The sequence below is a fragment of the Cebus imitator genome, unplaced genomic scaffold (genome assembly GCF_001604975.1).
Source record: "Cebus imitator isolate Cc_AM_T3 unplaced genomic scaffold, Cebus_imitator-1.0 Scaffold93, whole genome shotgun sequence".
Lineage (NCBI taxonomy): Eukaryota > Metazoa > Chordata > Mammalia > Primates > Cebidae > Cebus > Cebus imitator.
The window spans coordinates 1807086-1821269 of record NW_016107408.1 but is presented as its reverse complement, the minus strand read 5'-3'; the positions used below and the strand labels follow the sequence as shown (position 1 = coordinate 1821269).

At 37.3% G+C, this 14184-nt stretch overlaps 1 pseudogene; it reads right to left on the bottom strand.

Moving 5' to 3' along the window:
- Positions 1-12609: 12609 nt before the first annotated feature.
- Positions 12610-13098, bottom strand: LOC108309325 (annotated as a pseudogene).
- Between the last annotated feature and the right edge of the window lie 1086 nt (positions 13099-14184).

Sequence of the window (14184 nt, the reverse complement as noted above, 5' to 3'; positions counted from 1 at the left end):
GTGTTTGATCAATATTTTTAAAGAAACAATATGTAAAACTCTGAGCATTGTTACATTATTTAAAAAATCATATTCTAGTTCAACAGTAGACTACAGCCCATTGGCTGAATCTGGCCCATAGCCTATTATTGTACGGTCCATCAACTAAGAGTATTTCTCAAATTTTAAAGGTTTGTAAAAGAAAAAGAGGAAGGAGGCAAATGTTAAACAGCAATCATATGTGACCAGCAAAGCCTAAACTATTTTGGAAAGGTATGTGATCCAGTCCAGGTTCATCATCACCAGAATTTAAAAATAATATGTTGGTCTTCTATACAGTATTATGTAGAAATCCAAAGACATTATTATATTCTGAAAACAAGGTAAGAAAGGTAGAAACATGAGCATAATTAATAGTGATGGTTGCTTATTGCTTCACTGTGATGGCCTCTTTACTCTTTATATGTATCCTATAACATCATGTTGCACACTTTAAATATACACAGTAGAACTTAGTTTAAGAAAGATATGTTAACAAAAATAGAGCAATATAAATAACTCAAGTTAGATTGTGTGTTTTTGCTTAAAGATACCATTTTAATCGCTAAAAATACAAATGTAAAATTCTTGCCAGTCTTTGGAATGGCAAAGCCGAGCAGCAGCTACAACTCAAATTCACAGTCGTTTATCACATTAGCATACCCTTAGTATGTGATGCAGCAAATCTGCTAGCTATTTCACCAAGAGAAATGAAAACATATGAACACAAAATGACTTGTGTCAGAAAGTTAACACAGGATCATTTATGACAGCACCAAGCTGGAAACAACTCATATGTACATGAATATGGCAGTAAGGAAACAAATTGGGGTATATTTTGTGGAATACTACTCAGCAATAAACAGGTCCACTTGCTGTTACATGCAACAGTATAGAGGAATTGCAAAAGCTTTCAGTGAGCAAAGAAGCCAGATTCAAAAGATTGTACACTGTATAATTCCATTTTCTGTAAGAAGACCGGATAGTAAGTATTCTCAGGCCACGTTGTATTTGTTTCAACCTCTTAACTTTGTCATTGTAGCTCAAAAGCAGCCAGAGTCAATATATAAGGAGACAGTGTGGCTATACCAATCAAACCTTATTTGTGAACACTGAGATTTTAATTTTTTTTTTCTTTTTGGCCAGCAAACATGAAAAAATGCTCATCATCACAGGTGAGATTTTAATTTTATAAGTATTTTACATATCATAAAATACTCTTTTTGAAAAATTATTTAAACATGTGAAAAATGTTTTTATCTTTAGACCTTTACAAAAAAAATTGTGGGTCATAATATGTAAATGCTGTGTTGTAGATGACACTATACTAATGTAAATGTCATAAAACAAATACATAGTTGCCTGAGGCAAAGGATGGGGTGGGGTTGATTGCAGAGGGCACAAGGATAATCTTGGGGGAATGATAGAAATGTTTGCTATCTTGATTGGAGTGGTGATTACATAAGAGTATATATTTGTTGCAACTCACCAGCTGTACATTTAAAATGGGGCATTATATTACATGTAAATTATTCCTTAATAAAGTGATAAAGTTAATTTTTCAAAAAAATGGTAAAAGAATAAACTGCAAGTAGTTGTAGATGTATTTATTTCACTCTTATTCTCCAAAACTTTTACTAGCTTAAATGCTGTTTCACAAGATAGCAAGCCTATCTTAGGAGGTAACAGAATTTTCTCTGGGGACTAAGGATCAATCAGGTTTTTTTGTTTGTTTTTTGGGGGGGTTTTGGCAACATTTGGGAGTGGGGAGACTTGAAGGAAAAGAAAGGAATTAACTGATTGAGCTCTTAACTAGTTCGTTGAATCTATAGCGTCATGGTCCTATAGCAGTATCATGGTTACTATACCAGTAAGATACACCACATTTAGAATCTTTTAAAAATTAATTTGATTCTGAGCTGCTGACTTTATTATCATTAAGGTGTACTGTACAATCATGGAAATGTGCTTAGAAACAACAGAAACAAAAACAATTTTAAACATTATATTGACATAAATGATGAAGTTACATGATAACGTCAACAATCAAGCTTCACATCAATTTAATGTTAGTATTATACTAAATGTTTACCTGTGTTGGCTAATTAAATCCTCAAAATGTCCTTCTGAGGCTTGATGCCTTTATTATCTTCATTTTCTCATGGAAAAAGTGAGCCTTGGTGAGGTTAACCAGCATGTTTAGACTTGCACAGATGGAAGCCAGGATCTCTAACTCTGGAGCCTTTAGCTTGACAAGACAGAGAAAAGGTTTTCTTTCCCAGAAGTCTATTAGAATAACAACAACAACAAGAACAAAGACTAGAAATTCTGGCTCTAAATCCTCTGGGGATTTTCAAGTATGAGAATATAAGTGTCTTAATTTTCTAAGCTCCATAAACTTAGTATTGCTTTACTTAGTATTTACTTTACTTACAAGTGTGCAAAAAATGTTTGTGGAATGAAAGAATTATTTAGGAATTGTCCCCAGAATGCTTTGGCCTTAATTCCTTGTCTAATTTTTTTCTCTTCATTTAAAATTCCCTTTTATTAAGATGAAATTCACACAACAAAAAATTCTTCATTTTAAAGTGTATAATCCAGTGTCCTTTTTTAGTACATTCACGCTTTGTAACCATCACCTCTATCTAGTCCTCTTTCCCTAATTTTTAAACTAAGTATAAACTTCAGAGTTGATACATTATTTTTGTGTCTTCAAGCCCAAGACAAAAATATATATTCAGCTAGAAATGGTTTTGGCCACAACTACTGCCTTATCTTTAGCAGTGTAAACCACTTTAGATGTTTGAGGCTTATGGATCTGGGTACCAACATACTCTCCTGGCTGCTGAATGAAGAACACATTTGCAAGTCAAGACAATCTTTTTCAAGATCAGGCATTCACAGGTTATGCAAGCTGCATTGCTGATATGAGTCCAGTTGCTTTCACACTCCTGCAGTATGTCATTACTCTTTGATCACTTACAGTATTTACTGACTCGATGGGAAATGATCAAGAGTGTTACACTCAACCAAAGAATGTCTGAGACTAGGTTACAATTCTTAGAGTTCTCTTCACTGTCCTTAAATAGAGATAGGGAAACCGTGATTCAAAAGTGATTGCATGCTTTCAGATGATAGGGAAGTTAGAAATTGTAGACACCTGGGCTGTTGTGTTACTCATGGGCTTGTTTTATGACCAGGATTGATGCCAGATGAATGGTGCTTGGGCAGGCTGAAGTGCTAACTCCCAGGTGAGGATTTATAATGGCATTCTGATAAGGAGAGAGCCATTGGGCAAATCACTACTGATCTCTGAAAGTTCACCAGAGATTGTTATCAACAGCAGACATCTGTTTACTTCCTTAACTTTATGTATGAAATCCCCAGATGCGTATGCCCCAAAAATGAGGAAAAAAATGTGTCGCATCTTCTTTTATCAGTTGTCTGTGCCATTCTACTTCACAATTTTTTTTTCTTAGAGTAAGATGTTTATATTAAACTGCTTTCTCATGATATTTTGTGAACCCTACTGAGAGGGAAAGCAAAAGAAAAAAATAAGAAATTTAAAAAAGAAGCACTCTTTTAGAGAATCAGTCATCAATCAGTCTTCCTCCCAGACCATACACCTGTTCCTTTTATTTCAGGAGTGAATGAGAAAATGACTTGATTACATTGTGACCTTCAGTCTAAATTCCCCTTTATGATACAACTGCAGTAGATAGTAAGACTCCAAGAATTGCAAGCACTATAGGTATAGTTAAACAGATACATATGGGAATAATGGTTATTTTTATGATAGAACAGAATTTCTATATTTTAATAACACCTCAAGAAAACAGATTGATCGTTAAAGTGTTAAAAATGTTCAGAAAAGCATATTGCATGATTGAAATACATGAGAAGAGGGCCTTCAGAGCTGATGTCTGCTACACTCTCTGATTACTTTTTATTTTTCTGGTGTCACTGTTCAGTCTTTAAAAACCAGATGTAAAATTCAAACAAACTGCATAAGCAGATGAATGGTCCAATTTCATTTATAGTGTGACTCAGCAGCTGTACTCCATTTAAGACAGGTCGGACATAGTAATAATTCACTCTAATTAACTACTCCTTTCTGATAATGGGTCCTCTTGGCATAATCCCCTAAAGAAAGCTTTGAAGTTGGCTCAAGTTACCAGCAGGAATCATGATAACTCTTTTGTATGCTTCTTAGAAGTTTTTGTCCCCAGAGATCTCCAGATAATTCTCTTCCCATGATTCATATACTTATTGTTGCCTTACAGCATTTTCCTGGAAAACTTCTAATCTCAATTGTTTTCCCTATTTGCCTAATGTTTTCTTCTGCTACCCAGATACCGTCATTCTATGAAATGACATCACAACGAATATAGTACATGAACTGCACATGCAGAAATATCACAGATTATAATGGAGGTGACTTTTTCATATTACACCATTTTTGGAATATTCATGTGACTTTCTCAGTTTATATAAATGATGATCAAGGAACATACATACATCCGTGGAGAAAAGATCATTTTATGGGCCTGCTGTTTTTGCCTGCTGCTTTAACAAGTCTAAATAAAAGAAATTCAGAAAAACGTTTCTCAAAAAAGAAAAATACAGAAGATCAAAATAGTTGTAAGATGGTACGATGTCCGAAGTAGACCTGACCTTAAGCATTCTGGTGGAGTGATCATTTATTTTCTCAAGGACTTGATTGTCATATCACACTGCTCCTTGGCAATGCTCAATGTCAATGCCTTTAAAGTCCTAAATGTATGCATTCTAAACCACAGCTCAAATAATATTTAATTGTTATTCTCTTGTGTTGTAATTCTATGCCAATGAGGGGGTGGAAGAGTGGTAACTGCTATCACCAAGTATAGCATTTCATAATATCTTTGAGCAGACAGAAATAACTTCCTTCAAAAGTATACAGGGAGACTTTGATGTAGAACATACTGATTCTTGCCCTCTGGAAGTCACTCATCACTGGAAAGACAGTTAATGAGTTTCCCCAGATACGCGTTTCTTCCTGTTTCTGTCATTCTTTAAATACTTGTCTTTTGCCACCAGCTTTTAGTCATTCATTACTCTGCAGATTTGAATAGCTGCAGATTCCAGAGGGAGTAAAATTGAAGAATATCTGAACTCATATGGCCAAACATACAGGCAGGGCTTACAAAGTACCCCAGTGCCCAGGGTCCTATTGGCTTAAATTGTTTAGGTGCCACTTGGGAAGTAACTGACCTAAGAAAAGAGTCCATAGATGTGGCATATGGACAGGAATGGAGTAGGCAGAGTTTGTAGATGTGTGTGTATTTTGGTACTGGGAGAAGAAAAGAAATTATCAACTTAACTGAGGCATAAGTTAGATAGGTATAAGTTAAATAAATTATGCCCATTTTAAGCATATACTTTGAGAAATTTTGAAAATATAAGCCTGTGTAACCGCCTCCACAACTTAAATATAGAACATTTGTTAGTCCCCAAATGTGCCCCTTTGTAGTCATTTCAATTTCTTAACTTCTGGCCACAGGCAACCACTGATTAGATTTGTATTTTTTGGAGTTTCATGTAATTCTAATCTTAGAGTTTATACTCTCTTGTGTAAAGTCAGTGTTTTACGCAAGAGAGTATAAACGTCCATGTTGTCGCATGAAAGTAGTCTATTCTTTTCATTGCTTATCATAATTTCCTTTTATGGGTATGCCACAATTTGTTTATCCAGTCACCTGTTGATGGACATTTGGGTTGTCTCTCATTTGGGCTATGGCAAATAAAGGTGCTATGAACATTCATGAACATACGTATACAACTCTTTTTGTAGACATATGTTTATGTTTATTTTGGCCAGATATCTAGTAGTACTATGTCCAATGGTAAGTGTATGATTACCTTGTTAGAGAAACTGACAAGCTGTTTTCCTGTGTAGTTGTAATATTTTACATTTTCTACCAGCAGTGTAGAACAGGTATCCTACAGACTCGCCAACTCTTGGGACAGAGAAGCTTTTTAATTTTAGCCATTTTAGTGGGTTTATAATGATATCTATTTGCGGTCCTAATTTTCATTACTTTGATGAATAAAGCTGTCGAGCTTATTTTAATGTGCTTATTGGTTATTTGTACCTCTTCTTTTGTTAAGTGTTGGATCAAAACATTTTTATATAGGGTTATTTGATCTATTACTGATTTTCAAGTGTTCTTCATATTCTAGAAGTAATTCCTTTACCAGATATATTTATTGCAAATATTGTCCCCCAGTCTATTTGCTATTTCATTCTCTTTACAGTGTCTTCCTTCTAAAGGGCAGATGTTTTCTTTTTTAATTTTTATGATATCTAATTTGCCCATTTCTCTTTATGAGCTGTATTCTTTGTGACTCATTTAAGAAATCTTAACCTATTCCAAGTTTGTAAAGATTTCCATTGTTTTCGTTTAAAAGTTTTATGTTTTCTTTTGGAAGCTTACATCTATGATGCATTTCAAGTGAATATTTTATGTAGCAGAAGGAAAGAGTCAAGGCTCACTGTTCCATATGTATAAATACTTACCCCTATACCATTGTGCAAAAGATTGTCCTTTTCTCTATTGGCTTGTCTTGGTAGCTTTGTCAAAATTAACATATATGCATACCCACATATATGTGTGCGTATATTTCTGACTTCCTGATATAGTTTGGCACCATCTCCTCACCCAAATATCATCTCAAATTGTAATTCCTACAATCCCCATGTGTCAAGAGTGGGACCTGGCGGGCAGTGATTGGATCATGAGGGCAGTTTTCCCCATGCTGTTCTCATGATAGTGAGTGAGTTCTCACAAGATCTGACAGTTTTATAAGGGGCCGTTTCCCTTTCACTCATTTGCTCTTTGACGCCTTCCTCTGTGTAAGACATGGGTCTTTCCTTTCCACCATGATTGTAGGTTTTCTGAGGTTTCCTCCACCATGTGGAATCAGTTAATCTCTTTCCTTTATAAATTACCTGGTCTCAGATAGGTCTTGACAGCAGTGTGAGAACAAACTAATACTTGTCATTCTGTTCCACTAATATATATTTCTATTTTTATGATAATGGCACACTTAGGAGTAAGTCATAAAATCAGGTATTCTTCTCTTTGTATTTTTTTCCCTGCTATTCTGGGTTATTTGCATACCCATATGTATTTTCAACTTGTCAATTTTTTTCAAAAATATAGATTACTGTTAACTTAGTTGGGATTGCATTAATTTTATAATTTTACAAATTAAATTATAGAAATATTAACAATATTGAGTCTTTTAATCTATGAACATGTTATACCCTCCATTTCTTTAGGCATCATCATTATTTTGTAGTTAATGCAATGCTTTGTGGTTTTTAGTGTACAGGTCGTGCTCACAAATTCAATATCTTTTATTTTACTGACAAATTCATTGGCATTATTAATCACTTTCATTGGCATTATTAATCACTCAGATTTTCTATCTCTTCATCAGTCAGTTTTGGTAATTTGTAATTTTCAAGGTATTTTGTAGTTTTATCTAAGTGGTCAAATTTGTTATGTAGTTGTTCAAAATATTTTAATGTTTGTGGCATCTCCAGTGATGCCCTCTCTTTTATTCCCCATGTTGGTAATTTGAAATTAGTTTATTCTCTCTCTGTTACTCTCTGTCTCTCTCACTTTTATGTTCTTTCTCCCTGTCTTCCCTCCTTTTTTTTTTCCTCCTCCTCTTTCTCTCTAGAGCTTTAAGCCTACCAATTTACTGCTCTGTAACAAGAATAAAATTTTGGTTTTATTTACTTTTTCTATCATTTGTTCATTTCCTATTTCATTGACTTGCACAATTTTCTTTACTCTTTTTTCATTTCTATGTATGTGAAGTTCTGTGTGTTCTCCTTTATCTAGATTATTTTTCATAGTGGAAGGTTAGATTATTGCGTTTAGATCTTCTTTTCTAACATAAAACTTTAATGCTATAAATTTTTCTCGAAATTCCACAAATTTTGATGTGTATTTTAAAATTTCTTTTCCGTGGAACATATTTTCTAACTTTGCTTTTGATTAACTGTATTCATATATTATTTTACAAGATGCTATTTAATTTTCTGTTGTTTTGAACATAATTATCATTTCCTTAATAGCTGTTCAAAGTCCTGCTAATTCCATTTTTCATCTTCTCTATATGAGTCATTTTCTACTAACTGATTTTTGTCTTGATTATGGACAATATTATCTTCCTGGTCCTCATGGCTGTTTTTTTGTTTGTTTGTTTTTGCCCTGACATTTGTTGTATGTCTTTAAAGGGTATTAATGTGGAGTAGAGAGTTAGTTGAGCTTGTCCCGTTTGAAGTTTGTTTTTGAGCTTTGTCGTGATGGGTTTAGAGTAGTCTTTATTCTAAGGCAAATTTTGAGTCACTACTAAGGTTCGTCTTTCCTGGGATCACTATCTAGTGTCCAGGTATGCCATGAGGACTCTGTGTTCTGGTGAATAGTAATTAGGGCATTTTCCTGTCCTCTGAGAACTCTGCTATTTCCCTGGTATTCTGCTTTATGTAACTTGTATTTTCCTGGTACACTGCCTTACATAGTTTCATAGCATACATGTGTAATTTTGTATTAATAACAGATTCAAATGGACCACATGATGATTTCTGAGAGCTCTTTCTCTACACACCTTTGTCTTAGTCACCTTGGACTATATAACAAAATACTATAAACTAGGTGACTCAAACAGCAGAAATTTCTCACAGCTCTGAAGGTTGGGAAGTCCAAGGTCAAGGTGCTAGCAGAGTTGCTGTCTGGTCAGGGCTCTGTCCTTGAGTTGTAGCCTTCTTGCTATGTCTTCACGGATAGACAAAGAGAGAGAGCTCTGCCTTCTCCTTCTTATGAGGACATCAATCCCAACATGGAGACCCCCCCTTCATTACCTCCTCTAATTCTGATTACCTCCCAAAGACTCCACGTTCAGCATCACATTTCTGTTAAGGTTTCAACACATGAATTTTGAAGGAGACACCTCCTTCCTTTTTGGTACTTCATCCTGAAAATTACAGCCACCTGAGTCTTGCTGAACATCAGCGTTTACTTAAGGAAACTACCATGTTATGTTTGGGATGATCCTTGCAATAGGTCTATACCTGTGGTATAAACCACTTCCAGTCAGGTCTGGAGGAAATCATGGGACTCACCTCATTTGTGTCCCCTCTCTCTGGAATCATAGTACTGTTGCTGCCCATTTTTCGATGTCTAAACGTTGTTTCCTCATGTATTGTATTCACTTTCATAGCTATTGGAGGCAGAATGTATCTTAATTCAGCCTACTGTAGCAAACAACCATATCCAGGGTGTCTTATAAACAATAGAAATTTATTCCTCACTCTTCTGGGGACTGAAAGGCTGAAATCAGGGTGCTAACATAGTAAAAGCCCTCTTTTGAATTGCAAACCCTTGCCTTCTCATTGTATCAATATGTGGTGGAAAAAAGGTAAGAAACTTCTCTGGGCTATCTTTTTATAAGTGCATGATTCCCCTTCATGAGGGCTCCAGTCTAATTACTGAGTTACTTCCCCAAGGCTTGTACCTCCTACTACCATCACACTGGGGTTTAGGATTTCAACATGTAAATGTGTGGGGGCAGAGGGGTGGAATGAACATTCTGTTCATAACAGGGAATTAAATCTAGTCCCCTTCTCTCCATCAGGAGAGTTTTGAATATAACACAGCAGAGCAATCTCCATGCTGTTGAGATTGATCTCTAGGTATCCCTTATCCCTCTGGGACTTCCCTTAAATGTCTGGAGAACAGAAGGTAAGATACCAACAACAAAAGCAGGATTGTTGAAATCTCTGTAAGACAGGGAAAGCTAGAGTCGGTTCTGCTTCGTTTCCTAGGTAGCAGGGTGGAGCACAAGTTGGCATGGAAATTATTTTGCCTACCTTAGCATTGGTGCATGGAACTGAAAAACAATTCCTGGAATGTAGGAGGAGATTTTAGTAGCCAGGCCAGCTTTCTTCTGCATGGCAACCTGGGGGCCAGAACCTGGGAGGCTAACTTTAAAAACAAACCAAAACCAAAAAAAAAAAAAGCCAACTTGCTATTCAATAATCTGGGTGGAAGGTATCAGAAGCAGACCTGTACCAATACAGAATCATAAACTCTAGGCATGCTTAGAGCCATCCAACGTCTGGAAAACTATCTTGATTTTATACTTGTAGACCTTGTCTGTTAAAGTAGCAGGGAAAAAGGCAGAAACACTCTGATGGTCCCCAAGGATCTGTGTGATTAATAATCACAAGGAAAATGGAAAGAATTCTTCAGGATGGCTTTAAGGATCAGCTTTTGAGCTATCTGTGATACATTGCCTGGGAGTTATGAATTAGTACAGAGTTCTTTGAGGAAAAAAATGCTTTAAAAAATGCTGTAGGTGGTGTTTTAAACAGAGATACTGTTAACACATCTTATACCTCTAGGCTGTGTCTTTGAGGGACAGTCAAGACCTATTTGCTTCAAAAGTATCTCCAGATACTTTGCTTTCTTTTTTCTTTTCTTTTCTTTTTTTTTTTTGAGACAGGGTCTCACTCTCACCCAGACTGGAGTGCAATGTGTCTATCACCGCTCACTGCAGACTCAACCTTCTGGGCTCAAATGATCCTCCCCACTCAGCCTCCGGAGTAGAAGGAGGGGTCACAGGCATGAACCACAAAGCCCAGCTAATTCTTGAATTGTTTGATAGAGACAGTGTTTCCCCATGTTGCCCAGGCTGGTCTCGAACCCCTGAGCTCAAGTGATTCTCCCATCTTGGTCTCCCAAAGTGCTGAGATTACAGGCATGAGCCACCACATATTTGGCTGGGAGTAGTGGCTCATGTCTGTAATCCCAGCACTTTGAGAGGCTGAGGCAGTTGGATCGCCTGATGTCAGGAGTTCAAGACCAGCCTGACCACCATAGCAAAACCCCACCTCTACTGAAAATACAAAAATTAACTGGGCATGGTGGCGAGCCCTGCAATCCCAGCTACTTGGAAAGCTGAGGCAGGAGAATTGCTTGAATCCAGGATGGGGAGTTTGCAGTGTTCCAAACTCTACCACTGCATTCTCCAGCCTGGGTGACAAAGCTAGACTCTGTCAAAAAAGAAAAAGAAAAGAAAAAAAAAGTTTCCATGGTCCTTTTCTTAGATAAGATGTTGTTAGTCTTTACAAGCTTTATCCTGGGCAACCTGGAGAATACCTCTTTGCCTGTTAAAACTAACCAAACCGTGCGTCACACTCTTGTATGTGTCCCAACATAAACTATGAAACTGTGGGCATGTAATGTATAATGACAACGCTCACAACAATACAACTCTCTCCTCAAATACCTAGGGAGGAATTTATCACTCCCTTTCTTGATGCTTACCAATTACACAAACAGCCTGTGGTTAAAGGGTGAAAAATCTTCTATTTTCCTGTGTTTTTGGCCTAGACCGTGGGGTGTGTTAGGCACCTGGTTTTAATGGTTATTTTAATGTCATTTTAAGCCACAGGCTTAGATTGTTCCTCTATCTTGCCAGTTCTTGCTTGTCTTTTATGTCCTACAAGCCCTGCTCTTCAGACCCCACTGGGCAGAGACAGCTTTGTCCTGTGAAGTGTGCAGTGCCAAGCAAATCACTGGCCCTCCGTAAATAATAATAGTGTTAGGGGCTGTGACGAGATGGAAACTGGACATTTTCTGACCCTTAGTTCCACAGCGTTCTCAGAGCACATACATTTTGGCATATACTTTGAAAGCTGAAAGCTCTCTGAGGGGGTATCAATCACTGACGTCAGTAACTATATGTATGTGGTCACTTATATGCACTTTGATTACAACATCCATAATTTCATTTAAAAAATTCCTGAAGGCCTATTATGTGTAAATCATGTTGAGCACAGTGGGGTGAAAGGTGATGAAAATTGATGTAGGTCTGTTGCATGTGTATGTAGCATGCAGGTGAACACGTGAACACATACACAAGTGGAAGGCATGTGCACATGTGTGTTTAGCAGCTTTTTAAATTAGGTTGATAATTTGATTCTTTTTGTTTGAAAGAATACTTTGGAAACCAAACCTAATTTCACTCAAGAACTTTCTTTTTACCATTGTCAACACTTGTTGAAATAAACAGATGAATTAGGGGCCAATCAAACGGTCCTGAAAGCCAGTTGTCTCTCAATTTTTTTTTTTTAACTTTTGACTCTAATGATATCAAAATGACTTAATAGTACTTAATTTTCAGTATCTTTGGTACTTCTAAGGTTTCTTTATCATAGATTTGAGGAAGTAGAGGATATGGGATAAATTTCCATTCTCTTGTGTATGTGCGTATGTGTGTATATAGTGTGTCCTATTCAGAAACTTCTGAGCAATAGGGATGATGGCAAGTATGAGAATGGGAGTAACTTTTTTTGGGGGGTGTGGCATTGGGCACAGAGAGCAAGCTTATTTGATGAATGCTGATGGCACATATGGTCCAAAAGAGATAAGATGGGAAAGGTGCTGTGATGAGAGAGCCTAGGGAGCCTTCAGGCTAGGTAGAAAATCTCCCACAGGGAATGACATGGGCTCTGGGAGACTGAGAAGGTCCTCAGCCATTCAGCACCATAAGGATGAGCTGTGTCCCATGGACCTGTCACCCTGATGGGATATACCTCCCAGTGCTTCATGCCTGATAGAACCATTGCTGTCCTCATGCCCTGCCACCAGCATCTCTACTTCTTCCTCTGTCATCTTCTCACCCAGTGTGACAACACCTTGTGAGATTTCAATACCCATGATGGTGCCATTTCCTTCCTTGTCAAACATCTGAATTGCTTCTACATAATCTTCATAGGTGCCCTCGTCCTCATTCTTAGCCACCATCAGGAGCATGAGCAGAAAATGCTCCAAGTCCAGCCCCCTCACATTCATCCCATCACTCTTGGGGTTCCCCAGGATCGTGAGCACCTCAGTGTTGGTGGGGTTCTGGCCCAGAGCCCTCATGTCCTCATTGGTTGTACAGGATCTTTCCATCACCTGCTCATTGAAACAGCTGGAAGGCCTCCTTGAACTCTGCGGTCTGGTCCTTGACGAAGTCTCACACATCTTGACTGTTTAGCTCTGCGGGACTTTTCCCTGTAGTAATGGCCAGGAGTGGCTTTTTGTAAGGGACTTAAACTGACATCCGCTTCTCTACCCTACCCCAGGCTTACTTGGTTAGTAGCAATGGGTGACTTGAAATTTAAGAAGTTAGCTCTGGCTAGCTCTGGAGACTCCTAGCCCACAGTTGACTAAATCTCACTCCTTTGGGGATTAAGATTATTCAAAAATTTGAAGAATCCTTCTCTCTTTCCTCTCCACCCCTCCCTGGGGAATGAGCTGTGAACCACACTCTTACTCTTACACTAAAATCCCCTTATTAATCCATTTAAAAGTGTCTTCATGAGACCTTATTCATTTTCAATGGCTTTGATGTTGCTGTAACAGTGGATTCAGCAATTGTTTTGGTAAATGAAATTTGACTCTCTGGAAATCCCCATTCCTTCATTCCACTTTGAAACATGCCCATAATGATTGTGACAATGGACTATGGCAATCTTTAAAAAAATAATTTCCTGTCAAACTTTTTTAAGCTCCTCCTATTCTTAACAATATCTTGGGGATATTGCTTTGATGTTTTGCCCCCACAGTAGGCATCTGTCCAATGAAGAACACCATAAAAGTAATATTTTTAAATGATGTTTTTATTTATTGTTAAAAATTTTTGAGGAGACAAAAATCTGTCTTCCACATTTATCATCTCATATTATAACTACTTTTCCTTTTAAATTCCTGTCCATTCTTTTGAACATCTGTGACAGTTGAGAAGATTTAAGAATGGATAAGTGAACTTAGCAGATGTATGACAACTTCTTTTGTCATCTGTGTTAGTCTGTTTACACGCTGCTGACAAAGACATACCTGAGACTGGGAAAGATACAAAAGAAAGAGGTTTAATTGGACTCATAGTACCACATGGCTGGGAAAACCCCACAATCGTAGTGGAAGGCAAGGAGGAGCAAATCCTGTCTTACATGGATGGCAGCAGGCAAAGAGAGAATGAAATAGTGGTAACCCCTGATAAAACCATCAGACCTCGTGAGACTCACTCAGTACCATGAGAATAGTTTGGGAAAAACTGCCC